We start from the raw sequence: 26,942 nt of genomic DNA on the forward strand, positions 1-26,942 counted from the left end.
CACTTGCGGGTCCAGGAATGTGCCGTTTCTCATCCCAAAATTCGAGGCCGATGAAGATTTCTCCCAGGGAAAAGGTGCCAGGACAGAAAGCAATTGTGCCTTTTCTAGGGTTAATGGGGCTCCATCATTGACACCTGAGAGCCCATGTCTGCCACCTTTTCCTTGGGCGCAAAGCTCGACGGAGCGTTCCATGTGCAGGTGCAGGAAAGTGCCATTTTTCAGCCCAGAATTCCAGACCTATGAAGATTCCTCAGAGGGAAAAGGTACCAAGAGACAAAGCCATTGTGTATTTTGTAATGCTAATTGGGCCCCATCATTGGCACCTGAGAGCCCAAGGCTGCCACCTTTTCCCTGGGTGCAAAGCTCAACGGTGCATACCCTGTGCGGGTCCAGGAAAGGGCCGTTTTTCAGCCCAGAATTCCAGACGGAAGTCGATTTCTCCCTGGGAAAAGGTGTCAGGACAGAAAGCCATTGTGCCTTTTCTAGGGGTAATGGGTCCCCATCTTTGGCACCTGAGAGCCCAAGGCTGTCACCTTTTCCCTGGGCGCAAATGTCGACGGCGCGTGCCACTTGCAAGTCCGGGAATGTGCCGTTTCTCATCCCAGAATTCCAGGCCAGCGAAGATTTCTCCCTGGGAAAAGGTGCCAGGACAGAAAGCCATTGTGCCTTTTCTAGGCTTAATGGGGCCCCAAAATTGGCAGCTGAGAGCCCAGGGCTGCCACCTATACCCTGTGCGCAAAGCTCGACGGTGCGTGCCACATGCGGGTAAGGGAAAGAGGCGTTTTCAGCCCAGAATTCCAGACCAATGAGGATTCCTCCCAGGGAAATGGTGCCAGGGCAGAAAGCGATTCTTCTTTTTCTAGGGGTAATGGGGCCCCATCATTGGCACCCGAGAGCCCAAGGCTGTCACATTTTGCCTGGGCACAAAGCTCGACGGTACGTTCCACTTGCAGGATCGGGGGAAGTGCCGTTTTTCAGCCCAGAATTCCAGACGAACGATTATTCCTCCCTGGGAAAAGGTGCCAGGACAGAAGGCGATTGTTATTTATCTAGTGTTAACGGGGACCCATCATTGGCACCTGAGAGCCCAAGGCTGCCACCTTTTCCCTGGGCGCAAATGTCGACGGTGCCTCCCACGTGCAGGTCAGAGAAAGACCTTTGTTCAGCCCAGGATTCCAGACGGATGACGACTCCTCCCAGGGAAAAGGCTCCCAGGACAGAAAGCGATTGTTCCATTTCTAGTGTTAATGGGGGCCCGTCATTGGCATCTCAGAGCCAGAGGTTGCCTCCTTTTCCCTGGGCGCAAAGCACGACAGTGCGTGCCTCGTGCTGGTCCCAGAAAGTGCCATTTTACAGCCCAGAATTCCAGACCAATGAAGACTCCTCCCAGGGAAAAGGTGCCAGGACAGAAAGCCATTGTTCTTTTTGTAAAGGTAATGGGGTCCCATCATTGGCACCTGAGAGCCCAAGGCTGCCACCTTTTGCCTGGGCACAAAGCTCGACGTTGCGTTCCACTTGCGGGTCCGGGGAAGTGCTGTTTTTCAGTCCAGAATTCCAGACGGACGAAAATTCCTCCCTGGGAAAAGGTGCCAGGACAGAAAGCGATTGTTATTTATCTAGTGTTAACGAGGACCCATCATTGGCACCTGAGAGCCCAAGGTTGTCACCTCTTCCCTGGGCGCAAAGCTAGATGGTGCCTGCCACGTGCAGGTCAGAGAAAGTTCTTTCTTCAGCCAAGGATTCCAGACGGCTGACGACTCCTCCCAGGGAAAAGGCTCCCAGGACAGAAAGCGATTGTTCCATTTCTAGTGTTAATGGGGGCCCGTCATTGGCATCTGAGAGCCAGAGGTTGCCTCCTTTTCCCTGGGCGCAAAGCACGACAGTGCGTGCCACGTGCTGGTCCCAGAAAGTGCCATTTTACAGCCCAGAATTCCAGACCAATGAAGACTCCTCCCAGGGAAAAGGTGCCAGGACAGAAAGCCATTGTGCTTCTTGTAAAGGTAATGGGGCCCCATCATTGGCACCTGAGAGCCCAAGACTGCCACCTTTTCCCTGGACGCAAAGCTCGATGGTGCGTTCCACTTGCGGGTCCAGGAAAGTGCCGATTCTCAGACCAGAAATCCAAGCCGATGAAGATTCCTCCCTGGGAAAAGGTGCCAGGACAGAAAGCCATTGTGCCTTTTGTAGGGGTAATGGGGCACCGTCATTGGTACCTGAGAGCCCAAGGCTGCCCCATTTTCCCTGGGCGCAAAGCTCGACGGTGTGTAAATTGTGCGGGTTTGGGGCAGTGCCATTTTTGAACCCAGATTTCCAGACGGACGAAGATTCCTCCCTGGGAAAAGGTGCCAGGACAGAAAGCAAGTGTTATTTTTCTAGTGTTAACGGGGCCCCATCATTGGCACCTGAGAGCCCAAGGCTGCCACCTTTTGCCTGGGTGCAAATGTCCACGGCGCGTGCCAATTGCGGGTCCGGGGAAGTGCCATTTTTCAGCCCAGAATTCCAGACGGACGAAGACACCTCCCAGGGAAAAGGTGCCAGGTCAGAAATCGAATTGTCCTTTTCTAGGGTCAATGATGCCCCATCATTGGCACCTGAGAGTTCAAGGCTGCGACCTTTTCCGTGGGCGCAAACATCAACGGCGCGTACCACTTTCTTGTCCGGGAAAGTGCCGTTTTTCAGCCCTCAATTCCAGACGGATGAAGACTCCTCACAGGGAAGAGGCTCCCAGGAAAGAAAGAGATTGTTCCATTTCTAGGGTTAATCGGGCCCCATAATAGGCACCTGAGAGCCCAAGGTTGCCTCCTATACCCTGGGCGCAAAGCTCGACCATGCGTGCTACGTGAGGGTCCGGGAAATTGCCGTTTCTCATTCCAGAATTCCAGACCGATGAAGATTCCTCCTTGAGAAAAGGTGTCAGGACAGGAAGTGATTGTGCCTTTTCTAGGCTTAATGGGGCCCCAAAATTGGCAGGTGAGAGCCCAGGGCTGCCACCTTTTCCCTGGGCGCAAAGCTCGACGGTGCGTGCCACATTCGGGTAAGGGAAAGAGACGTTTTCAGCCCAGAATTCCAGACCAATGAAGATTCCTCCCTGAGAAAAAGGCGCCAGGACAGAAAGCGATTGTTCTTTTTCTAGGGGTAATGGGGCCCCATCATTGGCACCTGAGAGCCCAAGCCTGCCACCTTTTGCCTGGGCACAAAGCTCGACGGTGCGTTCCACTTGCAGGTCCGGGGAAGTGCCGTTTTTCAGCCCAGAATTCCAGATGGACGAAAATTCCTCCCAGGGAAAAGGTGCCAGGACAGAAAGCGATTGTTATTTATCTAGTGTTAACGGGGACTCATCATTGGCACCTGAGAGCCCAAGGCTGCCACCTTTTCCCTGGGTGCAAAGCTAGATGGTGCCTGCCACGTGCAGGTCAGAGAAAGTGCTTTGTTCAGCCCAGGATTCCAGACGGATGACGTCTCCTCCCAGGGAAAAGGCTCCCAGGACAGAAAGCGATTGTTCCATTTCTAGTGTTAATGGGGGCCCGTCATTGGCATCTGAGAGCCAGAGGTTGCCTTCTTTTGCCTGGGCGCAAAGCACGACAGTGCGTGCCACGTGCTGGTCCCAGAAAGTGCCATTTTACAGCCCAGAATTCCAGACCAATGAAGACTCCTCCCAGGGAAAAGGTGCCAGGACAGAAAGCCATTGTTCTTTTTGTAAAGGTAATGGGGCCCCATCATTGGCACCTGAGAACCCAAGACTGCCACCTTTCCCCTGGACGCAAAGCTCGATGGTGCGTTCCACTTGCTGGTCCAGGAAAGTGCCGATTCTCAGACCAGAAATCCAAGCCGATGAAGATTTCTCCCTGGGAAAAGGTGCCAGGACAGAAAGCAATTGTGCCTTTTCTAGGGTTAATGGGGCACCATCATTGACACCTGAGAGCCCATGTCTGCCACCTTTTCCTTGGGCGCAAAGCTCGACGGAGCGTTCCATGTGCAGGTGCAGGAAAGTGCCATTTTTCAGCCCAGAATTCCAGACCTATGAAGATTCCTCAGAGGGAAAAGGTACCAAGAGACAAAGCCATTGTGTATTTTGTAATGCTAATTGGGCCCCATCATTGGCACCTGAGAGCCCAAGGCTGCCACCTTTTCCCTGGGTGCAAAGCTCAACGGTGCATACCCTGTGCGGGTTTGGGAAAGGGCCGTTTTTCAGCCCAGAATTCCAGACGGAAGTCGATTTCTCCCTGGGAAAAGGTGTCAGGACAGAAAGCCATTGTGCCTTTTCTAGGGGTAATGGGTCCCCATCTTTGGCACCTGAGAGCCCAAGGCTGTCACCTTTTCCCTGGGCGCAAATGTCGACGGCGCGTGCCACTTGCAAGTCCGGGAATGTGCCGTTTCTCATCCCAGAATTCCAGGCCAACGAAGATTTCTCCCTGGGAAAAGGTGCCAGGACAGAAAGCCATTGTGCCTTTTCTAGGCTTAATGGGGCCCCAAAATTGGCAGCTGAGAGCCCAGGGCTGCCACCTTTTCCCTGGGCGCAAAGCTCGACGGTGCGTGCCACATGCGGGTAAGGGAAAGAGGCGTTTTCAGCCCAGAATTCCAGACCAATGAGGATTCCTCCCAGGGAAATGGTGCCAGGGCAGAAAGCGATTCTTCTTTTTCTAGGGGTAATGGGGCCCCATCATTGGCACCCGAGAGCCCAAGGCTGTCACATTTTGCCTGGGCACAAAGCTCGACGGTACGTTCCACTTGCAGGATCGGGGGAAGTGCCGTTTTTCAGCCCAGAATTCCAGACGAACGATTATTCCTCCCTGGGAAAAGGTGCCAGGACAGAAGGCGATTGTTATTTATCTAGTGTTAACGGGGACCCATCATTGGCACCTGAGAGCCCAAGGCTGCCACCTTTTCCCTGGGCGCAAATGTCGACGGTGCCTGCCACGTGCAGGTCAGAGAAAGACCTTTGTTCAGCCGAGGATTCCAGACGGATGACGACTCCTCCCAGGGAAAAGGCTCCCAGGACAGAAAGCGATTGTTCCATTTCTAGTGTTAATGGGGGACCGTCATTGGCATCTCAGAGCCAGAGGTTGCCTCCTTTTCCCTGGGCGCAAAGCACGACAGTGCGTGCCACGTGCTGGTCCCAGAAAGTGCCATTTTACAGCCCAGAATTCCAGACCAATGAAGACTCCTCCCAGGGAAAAGGTGCCAGGACAGAAAGCCATTGTGCTTCTTGTAAAGGTAATGGGGCCCCATCATTGGCACCTGAGAGCCCAAGACTGCCACCTTTTCCCTGGACGCAAAGCTCGATGGTGCGTTCGACTTGCGGGTCCAGGAAAGTGCGGATTCTCAGACCAGAATTCCAAACCGATGAAGATTCCTCCCTGGGAAAAGGTGCCAGGACAGAAAGCCATTGTGCCTTTTGTAGGGGTAATGGGGTACCGCCATTGGTACCTGAGAGCCCAAGGCTGCCCCCTTTTCCCTGGGCGCAAAGCTCGACGGTGTGTAAATTGTGCGGGTTTGGGGCAGTGCCATTTTTGAACCCAGATTTCCAGACGGACAAAGATTCCTCCCTGGGAAAAGGTGCCAGGACAGAAAACTAGTGTTATTTTTCTAGTGTTAACGGGGCCCCATCATTGGCACCTGAGAGCCCAAGGCTGCCACCTTTTGCCTGGGCGCAAATGTCGACAGCGGGTGCCACTTGCGGGTCCGGGGAAGTGCCATTTTTCAGCCCAGAATTCCAGACGGACGAAGACACCTCCCAGGGAAAAGGTGCCAGGTCAGAAATCGAATTGTCCTTTTCTAGGGTCAATGGTGCCCCATCATTGGCACCTGAGAGTTCAAGGCTGACACCTTTTCCGTGGGTGCAAACATCAACGGCACGTACCACTTTCTTGTCCGGGAAAGTGCCGTTTTTCAGCCCTCAATTCCAGACGGATGAAGACTCCTCACAGGGAAGAGGCTCCCAGGAAAGAAAGCGATTGTTCCATTTCTAGGGTTAATCGGGCCCCATGATAGGCACCTGAGAGCCCAAGATTGCGTCCTATAACCTGGGCGCAAAGGTCGACCATGCGTGCTACGTGAGGGTCCAGGAAATTGCTGTTTCTCGTTCCAGAATTCCAGACCGATGAAGATTCCTCCCTGGTAAAAGGTGCCAGGACAGGAATGGATTTCTCCTTTTCTAGGAGTAATGGGGACCCATCATTGACACCTGAGAGCCGAAGGCTGCAACCTTTTCCCTGAGCGCAAAGCTCGACGGTGCGTGCCACTTGCGGGTCCAGGAATGTGCTGTTTCTCATCCCAGAATTCGAGGTCGATGAAGATTTCTCCCAGGGAAAAGGTGCCTGGACAGAAAGACATTGTGCCTATTCTAGGGGTTATGGGACCTCATCTTTGGCACCTGAGAGCCCAAGGCTGCCACCTTTTCTCTGGGCGCAAATGTCGACGGTGCGTGCCACATGCGGGTAAGGGAAAGAGCCCTTTTCAGCCCAGAATTCCAGACCAATGAAGATTCCTCCCAGGGAAAAGGTGCCAGGACAGAAAGCGATTGTTCTTTTTCTAGGGGTAATGGGGCCCCATCACTGGCACCTGAAAGCCCAAGGCTGCAACCTTTTGCCTGGGCACAAAGCTCGACGGTGCGTTCCACTTGCAGTTCCGGGGAAGTGCCGTTTTTCAGCCCAGAATTCCAGACGGACGAAAATTCCTCCCAGGGAAAAGGTGCCAGGACAGAAAGCAAGTGTTATTTTTCTAGTGTTAACGGGGCACCATCACTGGCACCTGAGAGCCCAAGGCTGCCACCTTTTCCCTGGGCGCAAAACTTGATGGAGCGTTCCACGTGCGGGTCCGGGAAAGTGCCATTTTTCAGCCCAGAATTCCAGACCTATGAAGATTCCTCAGAGGGAAAAGGTACCAGGAGACAAAGCCATTGTGTATTTTGTAATGCTAATTCGGCCCCGTCATTGGCACCTAAGAGCCCAAGGCTGCCACCTTTTCCCTGGGTGCAAAGCTCGACGGTGCATACCCTGTGCGGGTCCGGGAAAGGGCCGTTTTTCAGCCCAGAATTCCAGACGGAAGTCGATTCCTCTCTGGGAAAAGGTGTCAGGACAGAAAGTCATAGTGCCTTTTCTAGGGGTAATGGGGCCCCATCTTTGGCACCTGAGAGCCCAAGGCTGCCACCTTTTCCCTGGGCGCAAATGTCGACGGTGCGTGCCACTTGCAAGTCCGGGAATGTGCCGTTTCTCATCCCAGAATTCCAGGCCAGCGAAGATTTCTCCCTGGGAAAAGGTGCCAGGACAGAAAGCGATTGTGCCTTTTCTAGGGTTAATGGGGCCCCAAAATTGGCAGCTGAGAGGCCAGGGCTGCCACCTTTTCCCTGGGCGCAAAGCTCGACGGTGCGTGCCACATGCGGGTAAGGGAAAGAGCCGTTTTCAACCCAGAAATCCAGACCAATGAAGATTCCTCCCTGGGAAAAGGTGCCAGGACAGAAAGCGATTGTTCTTTTTCTAGGGGTAATGGGGCCCCATCATTGGCACCTGAGAGCCCAAGGCTGCCACCTTTTGCCTGGGCACAAAGCTCGACGTTGCGTTCCACTTGCGGGTCCGGGGAAGTGCCGTTTTTCAGTCCAGAATTCCAGACGGACGAAAATTCCTCCCTGGGAAAAGGTGCCAGGACAGAAAGCGATTGTTATTTATCTAGTGTTAACGAGGACCCATCATTGGCACCTGAGAGCCCAAGGCTGCCACCTCTTCCCTGGGCGCAAAGCTAGATGGTGCCTGCCACGTGCAGGTCAGAGAAAGTTCTTTCTTCAGCCCAGGATTCCAGACGGCTGACGACTCCTCCCAGGGAAAAGGCTCCCAGGACAGAAAGCGATTTTTCCATTTCTAGTGTTAATGGGGGCCCGTCATTGGCATCTGAGAGCCAGAGGTTGCCTCCTTTTCCCTGGACGAAGAGCACGACAGTGCGTGCCACGTGCTGGTCCCAGAAAGTGCCATTTTACAGCCCAGAATTCCAGACCAATGAAGACTCCTCCCAGGGAAAAGGTGCCAGGAGAGAAAGCCATTGTGCTTCTTGTAAAGGTAATGGGGCCCCATCATTGGCACCTGAGAGCCCAAGACTGCCACCTTTTCCCTGGACGCAAAGCTCGATGGTGCGTTCCACTTGCGGGTCCAGGAAAGTGCCGATTCTCAGACCAGAAATCCAAGCCAATGAAGATTCCTCCCTGGGAAAAGGTGCCAGGACAGAAAGCCATTGTGCCTTTTGTAGGGGTAATGGGGCACCGTCATTGGTACCTGAGAGCCCAAGGCTGCCCCATTTTCCCTGGGCGCAAAGCTCGACGGTGTGTAAATTGTGCGGGTTTGGGGCAGTGCCATTTTTGAACCCAGATTTCCAGACGGACGAAGATTCCTCCCTGGGAAAAGGTGCCAGGACAGAAAGCAAGTGTTATTTTTCTAGTGTTAACGGGGCCCCATCATTGGCACCTGAGAGCCCAAGGCTGCCACCTTTTGCCTGGGTGCAAATGTCGACGGCGCGTGCCACTTGCGGGTCCGGGGAAGTGCCATTTTTCAGCCCAGAATTCCAGACGGACGAAGACACCTCCCAGGGAAAAGGTGTCAGGTCAGAAATCGAATTGTCCTTTTCTAGGGTCAATGATGCCCCATCATTGGCACCTGAGAGTTCAAGGCTGCCACCTTTTCCGTGGGCGCAAACATCAACGGCACGTACCACTTTCTTGTCCGGGAAAGTGCCGTTTTTCAGCCCTGAATTCCAGACGGATGAAGACTCCTCACAGGGAAGAGGCTCCCAGGAAAGAAAGCGATTGTTCCATTTCTAGGGTTAATCGGGCCCCATAATAGGCACCTGAGAGCCCAAGGTTGCCTCCTATACCCTGGGCGCAAAGCTCGACCATGCGTGCTACGTGAGGGTCCGGGAAATTGCTGTTTCTCGTTCCAGAATTCCAGACCGATGAAGATTCCTCCCTGGGAAAAGGTGCCAGGACAGGAATGGATTTCTCCTTTTCTAGGAGTAATGGGGACCCATCATTGACACCTGAGAGCCGAAGCCTGCAACCTTTTCCCTGAGCGCAAAGCTCGACGGTGCGTGCCACTTGCGGGTCCAGGAATGTGCTGTTTCTCATCCCAGAATTCCAGACCGATGAAGATTCCTCCCAGGGAAAATGTGCCAGGACAGAAAGCAATTTTGCCTTTTCTAGGGTCAATGGGGCCCCAAAATTGACACCTGAGAGCCCAAGGCTGCCACCTTTTCCCTGGGCGCAAAGCTCGACGGAGCGTTCCACGTGCAGGTCCGGGAAAGTGCCATTTTTCAGCCCAGAATTCAAGACCTGTGAAGATTCCTCAGAGGAAAAGGTACCAGGAGACAAAGCCATTGTGTATTTTGTAATGCTAATTGGGCCCCATCATTGGCACCTGTGAGCCCAAGGCTGCCACCTTTTCCCCGGGCGCAAAGCTCGACGGTGCGTGCCACCTGCGGGTAAGGGAAAGAGCCGTTTTCAGCCCAGAATTCCAGACCAATGAAGATTCCTCCCAGGGAAAAGGTGCCAGGACAGAACGCGATTGTTCTTTTTCTAGGGGTAATGGGGCCCCACATTGGCACCTGAGACCCCAAGGCTGCCACATTTTCCTGGGCGCAAAGCTCGACGGTGCGTTCCACTTGCAGGTCCGGGAAAGTGCCGTTTTTCAGCCCAGAATTCCAGACGGACGAAAATTCCTCCCAGGGAAAAGGTGCCAGGACAGAAAGCAAGTGTTATTTTTCAGTGTTAACGGGGCCCCATCATTGGCACCTCAGAGCACAAGGCTGCCACCTTTTGCCTGGGCGCAAATGTCGACGGCGCGTGCCACTTGCGGGTCCGGGGAAGTGCCATTTTTCAGCCCAGAATTCCAGACGGACGAAGACACCTCCCAGGGAAAAGGTGCCAAGTCAGAAATCGAATTGTCCTTTTCTAGGGTCAATAGTGCCCCATCATTGGCACCTGAGAGTTCAAGGCTGCCACCTTTTCCGTGGGCGCAAACATCAACGGCGCGTACCACTTTCTTGTCCGGGAAAGTGCCGTTTTTCAGCCCTCAATTCCAGACGGATGAAGACTCCTCACAGGGAAGAGGCTCCCAGGAAAGAAAGCGATTGTTCCATTTTTAGGGTTAATCGGGCTCCATCATTGGCACCTGAGAGCCCAAGGTTGCCTCCTATACCCTGGGCGCAAAGCTCGACCATGCGTGCTACGTGAGGGTCCGAGAAATTGCTGTTTCTCATTCCAGAATTCCAGACCGATGAAGATTCCTCCCTGGGAAAAGGTGTCAGGACAGAAAGTGATTGATCATTTTCTAGGGTTAATGGGGCTCCATCATTGACACCTGAGAGCTAAAGGCTGCAACATTTACCCTGAGCGCAAAGCTCGACGGTGCGTGCCACTTGCGGGTCCAGGAATGTGCTGTTTCTCATCCCAGAATTCCAGGCCGATGAAGATTTCTCCCAGGGAAAAGGTGCCTGGACAGAAAGCAATTGTGCCTTTTCTAAGGTTAATGGGGCCCCAAAATTGACACCTGAGAGCCCAAGGCTGCCACCTTTTCCCTGGGCGCAAAGCTCGACAGAGCGTTCCGCGTGCGGGTCCGGGAAAGTGCCATTTTTCAGCCCAGAATTCCAGACCTATGAAGATTCCTCAGAAGGAAAAGGTACCAGGAGACAAAGCCATTGTGTATTTTGTAATGCTAATTGGGCCCCATTATTGGCACCTGTGAGCCCAAGGCTGCCACCTTTTCCCTGGGTGCAAAGCTCGACGGTGCATACCATGTGCGGGTCCGGGAAAGGGCCGTTTTTCAGCCCAGAATTCCAGACAGAAGTCGATTCCTCTCTGGGAAAAGGTGTCAGGACAGAAAGCCATTGTGCCTTTTCTAGGGGTAATGGGGACCCATCTTTGGCACCTGAGAGCCCAAGGCTGCCACCTTTTTCCTGGGCGCAAATGTCGACGGCGCGTGCCACTTGCAAGTCCGGGAATGTGCCGTTTCTCATGCCAGAATTCCAGGCCAGCGAAGATTTCTCCCTGGGAAAAGGTGCCAGGACAGAAAGCCATTGTGCCTTTTCTAGGGTTAATGGGGCCTCAAAATTGGCAGCTGAGATCCCAGGGCTGCCACCTTTTTCCTGGGCGCAAAGCTCGACGGTGCGTGCCACATGCGGGTAAGGGAAAGAGCCGTTTTCAGCCCAGAATTCCAGACCAATGAAGATTCCTCCCAGGGAAAAGGTGCCAGGACAGAAAGCGATTGATCTTTTTCTAGGGGTAATGGGGCCCCATCTTTGGCACCTGAGAGTCCAAGGCTGCCATCTTTTGCCTGGGCACAAAGCTCGACGGTGCGTTCCACTTGCAGGTCCGGGGAAGTGCCGTTTTTCAGTCCAGAATTCCAGACAGAGGAAAATTCCTCCCTGGGAAAAGGTGCCAGGACAGAAAGCGATTGTTATTTATCTAGTGTTAACGGGGACCCATAGTTGGCACCTGAGAGCCCAAGGCTGCCACCTCTTCCCTGGGCGCAAAGCTAGATGGTGCCTGCCACGTGCAGGTCAGAGAAAGTGCTTTGTTCAGCCCAGAATTCCAGACGGATGACGTCTCCTCCCAGGGAAAAGGCTCCCAGGACAGAAAGCTATTGTTCCATTTCTAGTGTTAATGGGGGCCCGTCATTGGCATCTGAGAGCCAGAGGTTGCCTCCTTTTGCCTGGGCGCAGAGCACGACAGTGCATGCCACGTGCTGGTCCCAGAAAGTGCCATTTTACAGTCCAGAATTCCAGACCAATGAAGACTCCTCCCAGGGAAAAGGTGCCAGGACAGAAAGCCATTGTGCTTTTTGTAAAGGTAATGGGGCCCCATCATTGGCACCTGAGAGCCCAAGACTGTCACCTTTTCCCTGGATGCAAAGCTCGATGGTGCGTTCCACTTGCTGGTCCAGGAAAGTGCCGATTCTCAGACCAGAATTCCAAGCCGATGAAGATTCCTCCCTGGGAAAAGGTGCCAGGACAGAAAGCGATTGTGCCTTTTGTAGGGGTAATGGGTCCCCATCATTGGCACCTGAGAGCCCAAGGCTGCCCCCTTTTCCCTGGGCGCAAAGCTCGATGGTGTGTACCTTGTGCGGGTTTGGGACAGTGCCATTTTTGAACCCAGAATTCCAGACGGACGAAGATTCCTCTCTGGGAAAAGGTGCCAGGACAGAAAGCAAGTGTTATTTTTCTAGTGTTAACGGGCCCCAATCATTGGCACTTGAGAGCCCAAGGCTGCCACCTTTTCCCTGGGCGCAAATGTCGACGGCGCGTGCCACTTGCGGGTCCGGGGAAGTGCCATTTTTCAGCCCAGAATTCAAGACGGACGAAGACACCTGCCAGGGAAAAGGTGCCAGGTCAGAAATCGAATTGTCCTTTTCTAGTGTCCATGGTGCCCCATCATTGGCACCTCAGACTTCAAGGCTGCCACCTTTTCCGTGGGCGCAAACATCAACGGCACCTACCACTTTCTTGTCCGGGAAAGTGCCGTTTTTCAGCCCTGAATTCCAGACGGATGAAGACTCCTCACAGGGAAGAAGCTCCCAGGAAAGAAAGCGATTGTTCCATTTCTAGGGTTAATCGGGCTCCATCATTGGCACCTGAGAGCCCAAGGTTGCCTCCTATACCCTGGGCGCAAAGCTCGACCATGCGTGCTACGTGAGGGTCCGGGAAATTGCCGTTTCTCATTCCAGAATTCCAGACCGATGAAGATTCCTCCCTGGGAAAAGGTGCCAGGACAGAAAGCGATTGTGCCTTTTCTAGGCTTAATGGGGCCCCAAATTTGGCAGCTGAGAGTCCAGGGCTGCCACCTTTTCCCTGGGCGCAAAGCTCGACGGTGCGTGCCACATGCGGGTTAAGGAAAGAGCCGTTTTCAGCCCAGAATTCCAGACCAATGAAGATTCCTCTCTGGGAAAAAGGAGCCAGGACACAAAACGATTGTTCTTTTTCTAGGGGTAATGGGGCCCCATCATTGGCACCTGAGAGCCCAAGGCTGACACCTTGTGCCTGGGCACAAAGCTCGACGGTGCGTTCAACTTGCAGGTCCGGGGAAGTGCCGTTTTTCAGCCCAGAATTCCAGACGGACGAAAATTCCTCCCTGGGAAAAGGTGCCAGGACAGAAAGCCATTGTTATTTATCTAGTGTTAACGGGGACCCATCATTGGCACCTGAGAGCCCAAGGCTACCACCTTTTCCCTGGGTGCAAAGCTAGATGGTGCCTGCCACGTGCAGGTCAGAGAAAGTGCTTTGTTCATCCCAGGATTCCAGACGGATGACGTCTCCTCCCAGGGAAAAGGCTCCCAGGACAGAAAGCGATTGTTCCATTTCTAGTGTTAATGGGGGCCCGTCATTGGCATCTGAGAGCCAGAGGTTGCCTCCTTTTCCCTGGGCGCAAAGCACGACAGTGCGTGCCATGTGCTGGTCCCAGAAAGTGCCATTTTACAGCCCAGAATTCCAGACTAATGAAGACTCCTCCCAGGGAAAAGGTGCCAGGACAGAAAGCCATTGTGCTTTTTGTAAAGGTAATGGGGTCCCATCATTGGCACCTGAGAACCCAAGACTGCCACCTTTCCCCTGGACGCAAAGCTGGATGGTGCATTCCACTTGCTGGTCCAGGAAAGTGCAGATTCTCAGACCAGAAATCCAAGCCGATGAAGATTCCTCCCTGGGAAAAGGTGCCAGGACAGAAAGCCATTGTGCCTTTTGTAGGGGTAATGGGGCACCATCATTGGCACCTGAGAGCCCAAGGCTGCCCCCTTTTCCCTGGACGCAAAGCTCGATGGTGTGTAAATTGTGCGGGTTTGGACAGTGCCATTTTTGAACCCAGAATTCCAGACGGACGAAGATTCCTCTCTGGGAAAAGGTGACAGGACAGAAAGCAAGTGTTATTTTTCTAATGTTAACGGGGCCCCATCATTGGCACCTGAGAGCCCAAGGCTGCCACCTTTTTTCCTGGGCGCAAAGCTCGACGACGCGTGCCACTTGCGGGTCCGGGGAAGTGCCATTTTTCAGCCCAGAATTCCAGACGGATGAAGACACCTCCCAGGGAAAAGGTGCCAGGGCAGAAATCGAATTGTCCTTTTCTAGGGTCAATGGTGCCCCATCATTGGCACCTGAGAGTTCAAGGCTGCCACCTTTTCCGTGGGCGCAAACATCAACGGTGCGTACCACTTTCTTGTCCGGGAAATTGCCGTTTTTCAGCCCTGAATTCCAGACGGATGAAGACTCCTCACAGGGAAGAGGCTCCCAGGAAAGAAAGCGATTGTTCCATTTCTAGGGTTAATCGGGCCCCATAATAGGCACCTGAGAGCCCAAGGTTGCCTCCTATACCCTGGGCGCAAAGCTCGACCATGCGTGCTACGTGAGGGTCCGGGAAATTGCCGTTTCTCATTCCAGAATTCCAGACCGATGAAGATTCCTCCCTGGGAAAAGTTGTCAGGACAGAAAGCGTTTCTTCCGTTTCTAGGGTTAATGGGGCTCCATCATTGACACCTGAGAGCCCAAGGCTGCAACCTTTTCCCTGAGCGCAAAGCTCGACGGTGCGTGCCACTTGCGGGTCCAGGAATGTGCTGTTTCTCATCCCAGAATTCGAGGCCGATGAAGATTTCTCCCAGGGAAAAGGTGCCTGGACAGAAAGCAATTGTTCCTTTTCTAGGGTTAATGGGGCCCCAAAATGGACACCTGAGAGCCACAGGCTGCCACCTTTTGCCTGGGCGCAAAGCTCGACGGAGCGTTCCACGTGCGGGTCCGGGAAAGTGCCATTTTTCAGCCCAGAATTCCAGACTTATGAAGATTCCTCAGAAGGAAAAGGTACCAGGAGACAAAGCCATTGTGTATTTTGTAATGCTAATTGGGCCCCATTATTGGCACCTGTGAGCCCAAGGCTGCCACCTTTTCCCTGGGTGCAAAGCTCGACGGTGCATACCCTGTGCGGGTCCAGGAAAGGGCCGTTTTTCAGCCCAGAATTCCAGACAGAAGTCGATTCCTCTCTGGGAAAAGGTGTCAGGACAGAAAGCCATTGTGCCTTTTCTAGGGGTAATGGGGCCCCATCTTTAGCACCTGAGAGCCCAAGGCTGCCACCTTTTCCCTGGGCGCAAATGTCGACGGCACGTGCCACTTGCAAGTCCGGGAATGTGCCGTTTCTCATCCCAGAATTCCAGGCCAGCGAAGACTTCTCCCTGGGAAAAGGTGCCAGGACAGAAAGCAATTGTGCCTTTTCTAGGGTTAATGGGGCCCCAAAATTGGCAGCTGACAGCCCAGGGCTGCCACCTTTTCCCTGGGCGCAAAGCTCGACGGTGCGCGCCACTTGCGGGTAAGGGAAAGAGGCGTTTTCAGCCCAGAATTCCAGACCAATGAAGATTCCTCCCAGGGAAAAGGTGCCAGGACAGAAAGCAAGTGTTATTTTTCTAGTATTAACGGGGCCCCATCATTGGCACCTGAGAGCTCAAGGCTGCCACATTTTGCCTGGGCGCAAATGTCGACGGCGCGTGCCACTTGCGGGTCCGGGGAAGTGCCATTTTTCAGCCCAGAATTCCAGACGGACGAAGACACCTCCCAGGGAAAAGGTGCCAGGTCAGAAATCGAATTGTCCTTTTCTAGGGTCAATGGTGCCCCATCATTGGCACCTCAGACTTCAAGGCTGCCACCTTTTCCGTGGGCGCAAACATCAACGGCACGTACCACTTTCTTGTCCGGGAAAGTGCCGTTTTTCAGCCCTCAATTCCAGACGGATGAAGACTCCTCACAGGGAAGAGGCTCCCAGGAAAGAAAGCGATTCTTCCATTTCTAGGGTTAATCGGGCCCCATCATTGGCACCTGAGAGCCCAAGGTTGCCTCCTATACCCTGGGCGCAAAGCTCGACCATGCGTGCTACGTGAGGGTCCGGGAAATTGCCGTTTCTCATTCCAGAATTCCAGACCGATGAAGATTCCTCCCTGGGAAAAGGTGTCAGGACAGAAAGCGATTGTTCCTTTTCTAGGGTTAATGGGGCTCCATCATTGACACCTGAGAGCCCAAGGCTGCAACCTTTTCCCTGAGCGCAAAGCTCAACGGTGCGTGCCACTTGCGGGTCCAGGAATGTGCTGTTTCTCATCCCAGAATTCGAGGCCGATGAAGATTTCTCCCTGGGAAAAGGTGCCAGGGAAGAAAGCAATTGTGCCTTTTCTAGGGTTAATGGGGCCCCAAAATTGACACCTGAGAGCCCAAGGCTGCCACCTTTTCCCTGGGCGCAAAGCTCGACGGAGCGTTCCACGTGCGGGTCCGGGAAAGTGCCATTTTTCAGCCCAGAATTCCAGACCTAAGAAGATTCCTCAGAAGGAAAAGGTACCAGGAGACAAAGCCATTGTGTATTTTGTAATGCTAATTGGGCCCCATCATTGGCACCTGTGAGCCCAAGGCTGCCACCTTTTCCCTGGGTGCAAAGCTCGACGGTGCATACCCTGTGCAGGTCCGGGAAAGGGCCGTTTTTCAGCCCAGAATTCCAGACAGAAGTCGATTCCTCTCTGGGAAAAGGTGTCAGGACAGAAAGCCATTGTGCCTTTTCTAGGGTTAATGGGGCCCCATCTTTGGCACCTGAGAGCCCAAGGCTGCCACCTTTTCCCTGGGCGCAAATGTCGACGGCGCGTGCCACTTGCAAGTCCGGGAATGTGCCGTTTCTCATCCCAGAATTCCAGGCCAGCGAAGATTTCTCCCTGGGAAAAGGTGCCAGGACAGAAAGCGATTGTGCCTTTTCTAGGTTTAAGGGGGCCCCAAATTTGGTAGCTGAGAGCCCAGGGCTGCCACCTTTTCCCTGGGCGCAAAGCTCGACGGTGCGTGCCACTTGTGGGTAAGGGAAAGAGCCGTTTTCAGCCCAGAATTCCAGACCGATGAAGATTCCTCCCAGGGAAAAGGTGCCAAGACAGAAAGCCATTGTTCTTTTTCTAGGGGTAATGGGGCCCCATCATTGGCACCTGAGAGCCCAAGGCTGCCACCTTTTGGCTGGGCACAAAGCTCGAGGGTGCGTTCCACTTGCAGGTCCGGGGAAGTGCCGTTTTTCAGCCCAGAATTCCAGACGGACGAAAATTCCTCCCAGGGAAAAGGTGCCAGGACAGAAAGCGATTGTTATTTATCTAGTGTTAACGGGGACCCATTGTTGACACCTGAGAACCCAAGGCTGCCACCTTTACCCTGGGCGCAAAGCTAGATGGTGCCTGCCACGTGCAGGTCAGAGAAAGTGCTTTGTTCAGCCCAGGATTCCAGACGGATGACGACTCCTCCCAGGGAAAAGGCTCCCAGGACAGAAAGCCATTGTGCTTTTTTTAAAGGTAATGGGGCCCCATCATTGGCACCTGAGAGCCCAAGGCTGCCACCTTTTCCCTGGACGCAAACCTCGATGGTGCGTTCCACTTGCGGGTCCAGGAAAGTGCCGATTCTCAGAGCAGAATTCCAAACCGATGAAGATTCCTCCCTGGGAAAAGGTGCCAGGACAGAAAGCAAGTGTTATTTTTCTAGTGTTAACGGGGCCCCATCATTGGCACCTGAGAGCCCAAGGCTGCCACCTTTTGCCTGGGCGCAAATGTCGACGGCGCGTGCCACTTGCCCAGAATTCCAGACGGATGAAGACACCTCCCAGGGAAAAGGTGCCAGGTCAGAAATCGAATTGTCCTTTTCTAGGGTCAATGGTGCCCCATCATTGGCACCTCAGACTTCAAGGCTGCCACCTTTTCCGTGGGCGCAAACATCAACGGCACGTACCACTTTCTTGTCCGGGAAAGTGCCGTTTTTCAGCCCTCAATTCCAGACGGATGAAGACTCCTCACAGGGAAGAGGCTCCCAGGAAAGAAAGCGATTCTTCCATTTCTAGGGTTAATCGGGCCCCATCATTGGCACCTGAGAGCCCAAGGTTGCCTCCTATACCCTGGGCGCAAAGCTCGACCATGCGTGCTACGTGAGGGTCCGGGAAATTGCCGTTTCTCATTCCAGAATTCCAGACCGATGAAGATTCCTCCCTGGGAAAAGGTGTCAGGACAGAAAGCGATTGTTCCTTTTCTAGGGTTAATGGGGCTCCATCATTGACACCTGAGAGCCCAAGGCTGCAACCTTTTCCCTGAGCGCAAAGCTCAACGGTGCGTGCCACTTGCGGGTCCAGGAATGTGCTGTTTCTCATCCCAGAATTCGAGGCCGATGAAGATTTCTCCCAGGGAAAAGGTGCCAGGGCAGAAAGCAATTGTGCCTTTTCTAGGGTTAATGGGGCCCCAAAATTGACACCTGAGAGCCCAAGGCTGCCACCTTTTCCCTGGGCGCAAAGCTCGACGGAGCGTTCCACGTGCGGGTCCGGGAAAGTGCCATTTTTCAGCCCAGAATTCCAGACCTAAGAAGATTCCTCAGAAGGAAAAGGTACCAGGAGACAAAGCCATTGTGTATTTTGTAATGCTAATTGGGGCCCATCATTGGCACCTGTGAGCCCAAGGCTGCCACCTCTGCCCTGGGTTCAAAGCTCGACGGTGCATACCCTGTGCGGGTCCGGGAAAGGGCCGTTTTTCAGCCCAGAATTCCAGACGGAAGTCAATTCCTCTCTGGGAAAAGGTGTCAGGACAGAAAGCCATTGTGCCTTTTCTAGGGGTTAATGGGGCCCCATCTTTGGCACCTGAGAGCCCAAGGCTGCCACCTTTTCCCTGGGCGCAAATGTCGACGGCGCGTGCCACTTGCAAGTCCGGGAATGTGCCGTTTCTCATCCCAGAATTCCAGGCCAGCGAAGATTTTTCCCTGGGAAAAGGTGCCAGGACAGAAAGCAATTGTGCCTTTTCTAGGGTTAATGGGGCCCCAAAATTGGCAGCTGAGAGCCCAGGGCTGCCACCATTTCCCTGGGCGCAAAGCTCGACGGTGCGTGCCATATGTGGGTAAGGGAAAGAGCCGTTTTTAGCCCAGAATACCAGACCAATGAAGATTCCTCCCAGGGAAAAGGTACCAGGACAGAAAGCGATTGTTATTTTTCTTGAGGCAATGGGGCCCTATCATTGCCACCTGAGAGCCCAAGGCTGCCACCTTTTGCCTGGGCACAAAGCTCGACGGTGCGTTCCACTTGCAGTTCCGGGGAAGTGCCGTTTCTCAGCCCAGAATTCCAGACGGACGAAAATTCATCCCAGGGAAAAGGTGCCAGGACAGAAAGCCATTGTTATTTATCTAGTGTTAACGGGGACCCATTGTTGGCACCTGAGACCTCAAGGCTGCCACCCTTACCCTGGGCGCAAAGCTAGATGGTGCCTGCCACGTGCAGGTCAGACAAAGTGCGTTGTTCAGCCCAGGATTCCAGACGGATGACGACTCCTCCCAGGGAAAAGGCTCCCAGGACAGAAAGCCATTGTGCTTTTTGTAAAGGTAATGGGGCCCCATCATTGGCTCCTGAGAGCCCAAGGCTGCCACCTTTTCCCTGGACGCAAAGCTCGATGGTGCGTTCCACTTGCGGGTCCAGGAAAGTGCCGATTCTCAGAGCAGAATTCCAAACCGATGAAGATTCCTCCCTGGGAAAAGGTGCCAGGACAGAAAGCCATTGTGCCTTTTGTAGGGGTAATGGGGCACCATCATTGGCAGCTGAGAGCCCAAGGCTGCCCCCTTTTCCCTGGGCGGAAAGCTCGACGGTGTGTACCTTGTGCGGGTTTGGGGCAGTGCCATTTTTGAACCCTGTATTCCAGACGGACAGAGATTCCACCCTGGGAAAAGGTGCCAGGACAGAAAGCAAGTGTTATTTTTCTAGTGTTAACGGGGCCCCATCATTGGCACCTGAGAGCCCAAGGCTGCCCCCTTTTCCCTGGGCGCAAAGCTCGACGGTGTGTACCTTGTGCGGGTTTGGGCCAGTGCCATTTTTGAACCCAGACTTCCAGACGGATGAAGATTCCATCCAGGGAAAAGGTGCCAGGACAGAAAGCAAGTGTTAACGTGGCCCCATCATTGGCACCTGAGAGCCCAAGGCTGCCACCTTTTGCCTGGGCACAAAGCTCGATGGTGCGTTCCACTTGCAGGTCCGGGGAAGTGCCGTTTTTCAGCCCAGAATTCCAGACGGACGAAGACACCTCCCAGGGAAAAGGTGTCAGGTCAGAAAGCGATTGTTATTTATCTAGTGTTAACGGGGACCCATCGTTGGCACCTGAGAGTTCAAGGCTGCCTCCTTTTCCTTGGGCGCAAACATCAACGGCGCTTACCACTTTCTTGTCCGGGAAAGTGCCGTTTTTCAGCCCTCAATTCCAGACGGATGAAGACTTCTCACAGGGAAGAGGCTCCCAGGACAGAAAGCGATTGTTCCTTTTCTAGGGTTAATCGGGCCCCATCATTGGCACCTGAGAGCCCAAGGTTTCTTCCTATACCCTGGGTGCAAAACTCGACGGTGCATACCCTGTGCGGGTCTGGGAAAGGGCCGTTTTTCAGCCCAGAAATCCAGACGGAAGTCGATTCCCCTCTGGGAACAGGTATCAGGACAGAAAGCCATTGTGCCTTTTCTAGGGGTAATGGGGCCCCATCTTTGGCACCTGAGAGCCCAAGGCTGCCACCTTTTCCCTGGGCGCAAATGTCGACGGCGCGTGCCACTTGCAAGTCTGGGAATGTGCCGTTTTTCATCCCAGAATTCCAGGCCAGCGAAGATTTCTCCCTGGGAAAAGGTGACAGGACAGAAAGCGATTGTGCCTTTTCTAGGGTTAATGGGGCCCCAAAATTGGCAGCTGAGAGCCCAGGGCTGCCACCTTTTCCCTGGGCGCAAAGCTCGACGGTGCGTGCCACATGCGGGTAAGGGAAAGAGCCGTTTTCAACCCAGAATTCCAGACCAATGAAGATTCCTCCCAGGGAAAAGGTGCCAGGACAGAAAGCGATTGTTCTTTTTCTAGGGGTAATGGGGCCCCATCATTGGCACCTGAGAGCCCAAGGCTGCCACCTTTTGCCTGGGCACAAAGCTCGACGGTGCGTTCCACTTGCAGGTCCGGGGAAGTGCCGTTTTTCAGCCCAGGATTCCAGACGGACGAAAATGCCTCCCTGGGAAAAGGTGCCAGGACAGAAAGCGATTGTTATTTATCTAGTGTTAACGGGGATCCATTGTTGGCACCTGAGACCCCACGGCTGCCACCTTTTCCCTGGGCGCAAAGCTAGATTGTGACAGCCACGTGCAGGTCAGAGAAAGTGCTTTGTTCAGCCCAGGATTCCAGACGGATGACGACTCCTCCCAGAGAAAAGGCTCCCAGGACAGAAAGCCATTGTGCTTTTTGTAAAGGTAATGGGGCCCCATGATTGGCACCTGAGAGCCCAAGGCTGCCACCTTTTCCCTGGACGCAAAGCTCGATGGTGCGTTCCACTTGCGGGTCTAGGAAAGTGCCGATTCTCAGACCAGAATTCCAAACCGATGAAGATTCCTCCCTGGGAAAAGGTGCCAGGACAGAAAGCCATTGTGCCTTTTGTAGGGGTAATGGGGCACCATCATTGGCACCTGAGAGCCCAAGGCTGCCCCCTTTTCCCTGGGCGCAAAGCTCGACGGTGTGTACCTTGTGCGGGTTTGGGCCAGTGCCATTTTTGAACCCAGATTTCCAGACGGACGAAGATTCCTCCCTGGGAAAAGGTGCCAGGACAGAAAGCAAGTGTTATTTTTCTAGTGTTAACGGGGCCCCATCATTGGCACCTGAGAGCCCAAGGCTGCCACCTTTTGCCTGGGCGCAAATGTCGACGGCGTGTGCCAGTTCCGGGTCCGGGGAAGTGCCATTTTTCAGCCCTCAATTCCAGAGGGACAAAGACACCTCCCAGGGAAAAGGTGCCAGGTCAGAAATTGAATTGTCCTTTTCTAGGGTGAATGGTGCCCCATCATTGGCACCTGAGAGTTCAAGGCTGCCACCTTTTCCATGGGCGCAAACATCAACGGCGCGTACAACTTTCTTGTCCGGGAAAGTGCCGTTTTTCAGCCCAGAATTCCAGACCTATGAAGATTCCTCAGAGGGAAAAGGTACCAAGAGGCAAAGCCATTGTGTATTTTGTAAGGCTAATTGGGCCCCATCATTGGCACCTGAGAGCCCAAGGCTGCCACCTTTTCCCTGGGTGCAAAGCTCAACGGTGCATACCCTGTGCGTTTTTGGGAAAGGGCCGTTTTTCAGCCCAGAATTCCAGACGGAAGTCGATTCCTCCCTGGGAAAAGGTGTCAGGACAGAAAGCCATTGTGCCTTTTCTAGGGGTAATGGGGCCCCATCTTTGGCACCTGAGAGCCCAAGGCTGCCACCTTTTCCCTGGGCGCAAATGTCGACGGCGCGTGCCACTTGCAAGTCCGGGAATGTGCCGTTTCTCATCCCAGAATTCCAGGCCAGCGAAGATTTCTCCCTGGGAAAAGGTGACAGGACAGAAAGTGATTGTGCCTTTTCTAGGTTTAATGGGGCCCCAAAATTGGCAGCTGAGAGCCCAGGGCTGCCACCTTTTCCCTGGGCGCAAAGCTCGACGGTGCGTGCCACATGCAGGTAAGGGAAAGAGGCGTTTTCAGCCCAGAATTCCAGACCAATGAGGATTCCTCCCAGGGAAAAGGTGCCTGGACAGAAAGCGATTGTTCTTTTTCTAGGGGTAATGGGGCCCCATCATTGGCACCCGAGAGCCCAAGGCTGTCACCTTTTGCCTGGGCACAAAGCTCGACGGTGCGTTCCACTTGCAGGGTCGAGGGAAGTGGCGTTTTTCAGCCCAGAATTCCAGACGGACGATTATTCCTCCCTGGGAAAAGGTGCCAGGACAGAAGGCGATTGTTATTTATCTAGTGTTAACGGGGACCCATCATTGGCACCTGAGAGCCCAAGGCTGCCACCTTTTCCCTGGGCGCAAAGCTAGATGGTGCCTGCCATGTGCAGGTCAGAGAAAGTGCTTTGTTCAGCCCAGGATTCCAGACGGCTGTCGACTCCTCCCAGGGAAAGGGCTCCCAGGACAGAAAGCGATTGTTCCATTTCTATTGTTAATGGGGGCCCGTCATTGGCATCTGAGAGCCAGAGGTTGCCTGCTTTTCCCTGGGCGCAGAGCACGACAGGGCGTGCCACGTGCTGGTCCCAGAAAGTGCCATTTTACAGCCCAGAATTCCAGACCAATGAAGACTCCTCCCAGGGAAAAGGTGCCAGGACAGAAAGCCATTGTGCTTTTTTTAAAGGTAATGGGGCCCCATCATTGGCACCTGAGAGCCCAAGACTGCCACCTTTTCCCTGGACGCAAAGCTCGATGGTGCGTTCCACTTGCGGGTTCAGGAATGTGCCCATTCTCAGACCAGAATTCCAAACCAATGAAGATTCCTCCCTGGGAAAAGGTGCCAGGACAGAAAGCGATTGTGCCTTTTCTAGGGTTAATGGGGCCCCAAAACTGGCAGCTGAGAGTCCAGGGCTGCCACCTTTTCCCTAGGCGCAAAGCTCGACGGTGCGTGCCACATGCGGGTAAGGGAAAGAGCCGTTTTCAGCCCAGAATTCCAGACCAATGAAGATTCCTCCCTGGGAAAAGGTGCCAAGACAGAAAGCCATTGTTCTTTTTCTAGGGGTAATGGGGCCCCATCATTGGCACCTGAGAGCCCAAGGCTGCCACCTTTTGCCTGGGCACAAAGCTCGAGGGTGCGTTCCACTTGCAGGTCCGGGGAAGTGCCGTTTTTCAGCCCAGAATTCCAGACGGACGAAAATTCCTCCCAGGGAAAAGGTGCCAGGACAGAAAGCGATTGTTATTTATCTAGTGTTAACGGGGACCCATTGTTGGCACGTGAGAGCCCAAGGCTGCCACCTTTTCCCTGGGCGCAAAGCTAGATGGTGCCTGCCACGTGCAGGTCAGAGAAAGTGCTTTGTTCAGCCCAGGATTCCAGACGGATGATGACTCCTCCCAGGGAAAAGGCTCCCAGGACAGAAAGCCATTGTGCTTTTTGTAAAGGTAATGGGGCCCCATCATTGGCACCTGAGAGCCCAACACTGCCACCTTTTCCCTGGACGCAAAGCTCGATGGTGCATTACACTTGCGGGTCCAGGAAAGTGCCGATTCTCAGACCAGAATTCCAAACCGATGAAGATTCCTCCCTGGGAAAAGGTGCCAGGACAGAAAGCCATTGTGCCTTTTGTAGGGGTAATGGGGCCCCATCATTGGCACCTGAGAGCCCAAGGCTGCCCCCTTTTCCCTGGGCGCAAAGCTCGACGGTGTGTACCTTGTGCGGGTTTGAGGCAGTGCCATTTTTGAACCCAGATTTCCAGACGGACGAAGATTCCTCCCTGGGAAAAGGTGCCAGAACAGAAAGCAAGTGTTATTTTTCTACTGTTAACGGGGCCCCATGATTGGCACCTGAGAGCCCAAGGCTGCCACCTTTTGCCTGGGCGCAAATGTCGACGGCGCGTGCCACTTGCGGGTCCGGGGAAGTGCCATTTTTCAGCCCAGAATTCCAGACGGACGAAGACACCTCCCAGGGAAAAGGTGCCAGGTCAGAAATCGAATTGTCCTTTTCTAGGGTCAATGGTGCCCCATCATTGACACCTCAGACTTCAAGGCTGCCACCTTTTCCGTAGGCGCAAACATCAACGGGGTGGTGCCACTTTCTTGTCCGGGAAAGTGCCGTTTTTCAGCCCTCAATTCCAGACGGATGAAGACTCCTCACAGGGAAGAGGCTCCCAGGAAAGAAAGCGATTGTTCCATTTCTAGGGTTAATCGGGCTCCATCATTGGCACCTGAGAGCCCAAGGTTGCCTCCTATACCCTGGGCGCAAAGCTCGACCATGCGTGCTACGTGAGGGTCCGGGAAATTGCCGTTTCTCATTCCAGAATTCCAGACCGATGAAGATTCCTCTCTGGGAAAAGGTGTCAGGACAGAAAGCGATTGTTCCTTTTCTAGGGTTAATGGGGCTCCATCATTGACACCTGAGAGCCCAAGGCTGCAACCTTTTCCCTGAGCGCAAAGCTCGACGGTGCGTGCCACTTGCGGGTCCAGGAATGTGCTGTTTCTCATCCCAGAATTCGAGGCCAATGAAGATTTCTCCCAGGGAAAAGGTGCCAGGGCAGAAAGCAATTGTGCCTTTTCTAGGGTTAATGGGGCCCCAAAATTGACACCTGAGAGCCCAGGGCTGCCACCTTTTGCCTGGGCGCAAAGCTCGACGGAGCGTTCCACGTGCGGGTCCGGGAAAGTGCCATTTTTCAGCCCAGAATTCCAGACCTATGAAGATTCCTCAGAAGGAAAAGGTACCAGGAGACAAAGCCATTGTGTATTTTGTAAGGCTAATTGGGCCCCATCATTGGCACCTGAGAGCCCAAGGCTGCCACCTTTTCCCTGGGTGCAAAGCTCGACGGTGCATACCCTGTGCGGATCCGGGAAAGGGCCGTTTTTCAGCCCAGAATTCCAGACGGAAGTCGATTCCTCTCTGGGAAAAGGTGTCAGGACAGAAAGCCATTGTGCCTTTTCTAGGGTTAATGGGGCCCCATCTTTGGCACCTGAGAGCCCAAGGCTGCCACCTTTTCCCTGGGTGTAAATGTCGACGGCACGTGCCACTTGCAAGTCCGGGAATGTGCCGTTTCTCATCCCAGAATTCCAGGCCAGCGAAGACTTCTCCCTGGGAAAAGGTGCCAGGACAGAAAGCCATTGTGCCTTTTCTAGGGTTAATGGGGCCCCAAAATTGGCAGCTGACAGCCCAGGGCTGCCACATTTTCCCTGGGCGCAAAGCTCGACGGTGCGCGCCACTTGCGGGTAAGGGAAAGAGGCGTTTTCAGCCCAGAATTCCAGACCAATGAAGATTCCTCCCAGGGAAAAGGTGCCAGGACAGAAAGCGATTGTGCCTTTTGTAGATGTAGTGGGTCCCAATCATTGGCACCTGAGAGCCCAAGGCTGCCACGTTTTGCCTGGGCACAAAGCTCGAGGGTGCGTTCCACTTGCAGGTCCGGGGAAGTGCCGTTTTTCAGCCCAGAATTCCAGACGGACGAAAATTCCTCCCAGGGAAAAGGTGCCAGGACAGAAAGCGATTGTTATTTATCTAGTGTTAACGGGGACCCATTGTTGGCACCTGAGAGCCCAAGGCTGCCACCTTTACCCTGGGCGCAAAGCTAGATGGTGCCTGCCACGTGCAGGTCAGAGAAAGTGCTTTGTTCAGCCCAGGATTCCAGACGGATGACGACTCCTCCCAGGGAAAGGACTCCCAGGACAGAAAGCTATTGTTCCATTTCTAGTGTTAATGGGGGCCCGTCATTGGCATCTGAGAGCCAGAGGTTGCCTCCTTTTCCCTGGGCGCAAAGCACGACAGTGCGTGCCACGTGCTGGTCCCAGAAAGTTCCATTTTACAGCCCAGAATTCCAGACCAATGAAGACTCCTCCCAGGGAAAAGGTGCCAGGACAGAAAGCCATTGTGTTTTTTGTAAAGGTAATGGGGCCCCATCATTGGCACCTGAGAGCTCAAGGCTGCCACCTTTTCCCTGGACGCAAAGCTCGATGGTGCGTTCCACTTGCGGGTCCAGGAAAGTGCCGATTCTCAGACCAGAATTCCAAACCGATGAAGATTCCTCCCTGGGAAAAGGTGCCAGGACAGAAAGCCATTCTGCCTTTTCTAGGGGTAATGGGTCCCCATCATTGGCACCTGAGAGCCCAAGGCTGCCCCCTTTTCCCTGGGCGCAAAGCTCGACGGTGCGTTCCACTTGCAGGTCCGGGGAAGTGCCGTTTTTCAGCCCAGAATTCCATACGGACGAAAATTCCTCCCAGGAAAAAGGTGCCAGGACAGAAAGCGATTGTTATTTATCTAGTGTTAACGGGGACCCATTGTTGGCACCTGAGAGCCCAAGGCTGCCACCTTTACCCTGGGCGCAAAGCTAGATGGTGCCTGCCACGTGCAGGTCAGAGAAAGTGCTTTGTTCAGCCCAGGATTCCAGACGGATGACGACTCCTCCCAGGGAAAGGACTCCCAGGACAGAAAGCTATTGTTCCATTTCTAGTGTTAATGGGGGCCCGTCATTGGCATCTGAGAGCCAGAG

This window comes from Pithys albifrons, chromosome 30 (assembly GCF_047495875.1).
Source record: "Pithys albifrons albifrons isolate INPA30051 chromosome 30, PitAlb_v1, whole genome shotgun sequence".
In the NCBI taxonomy this organism is placed as follows: Eukaryota; Metazoa; Chordata; class Aves; order Passeriformes; family Thamnophilidae; genus Pithys; species Pithys albifrons.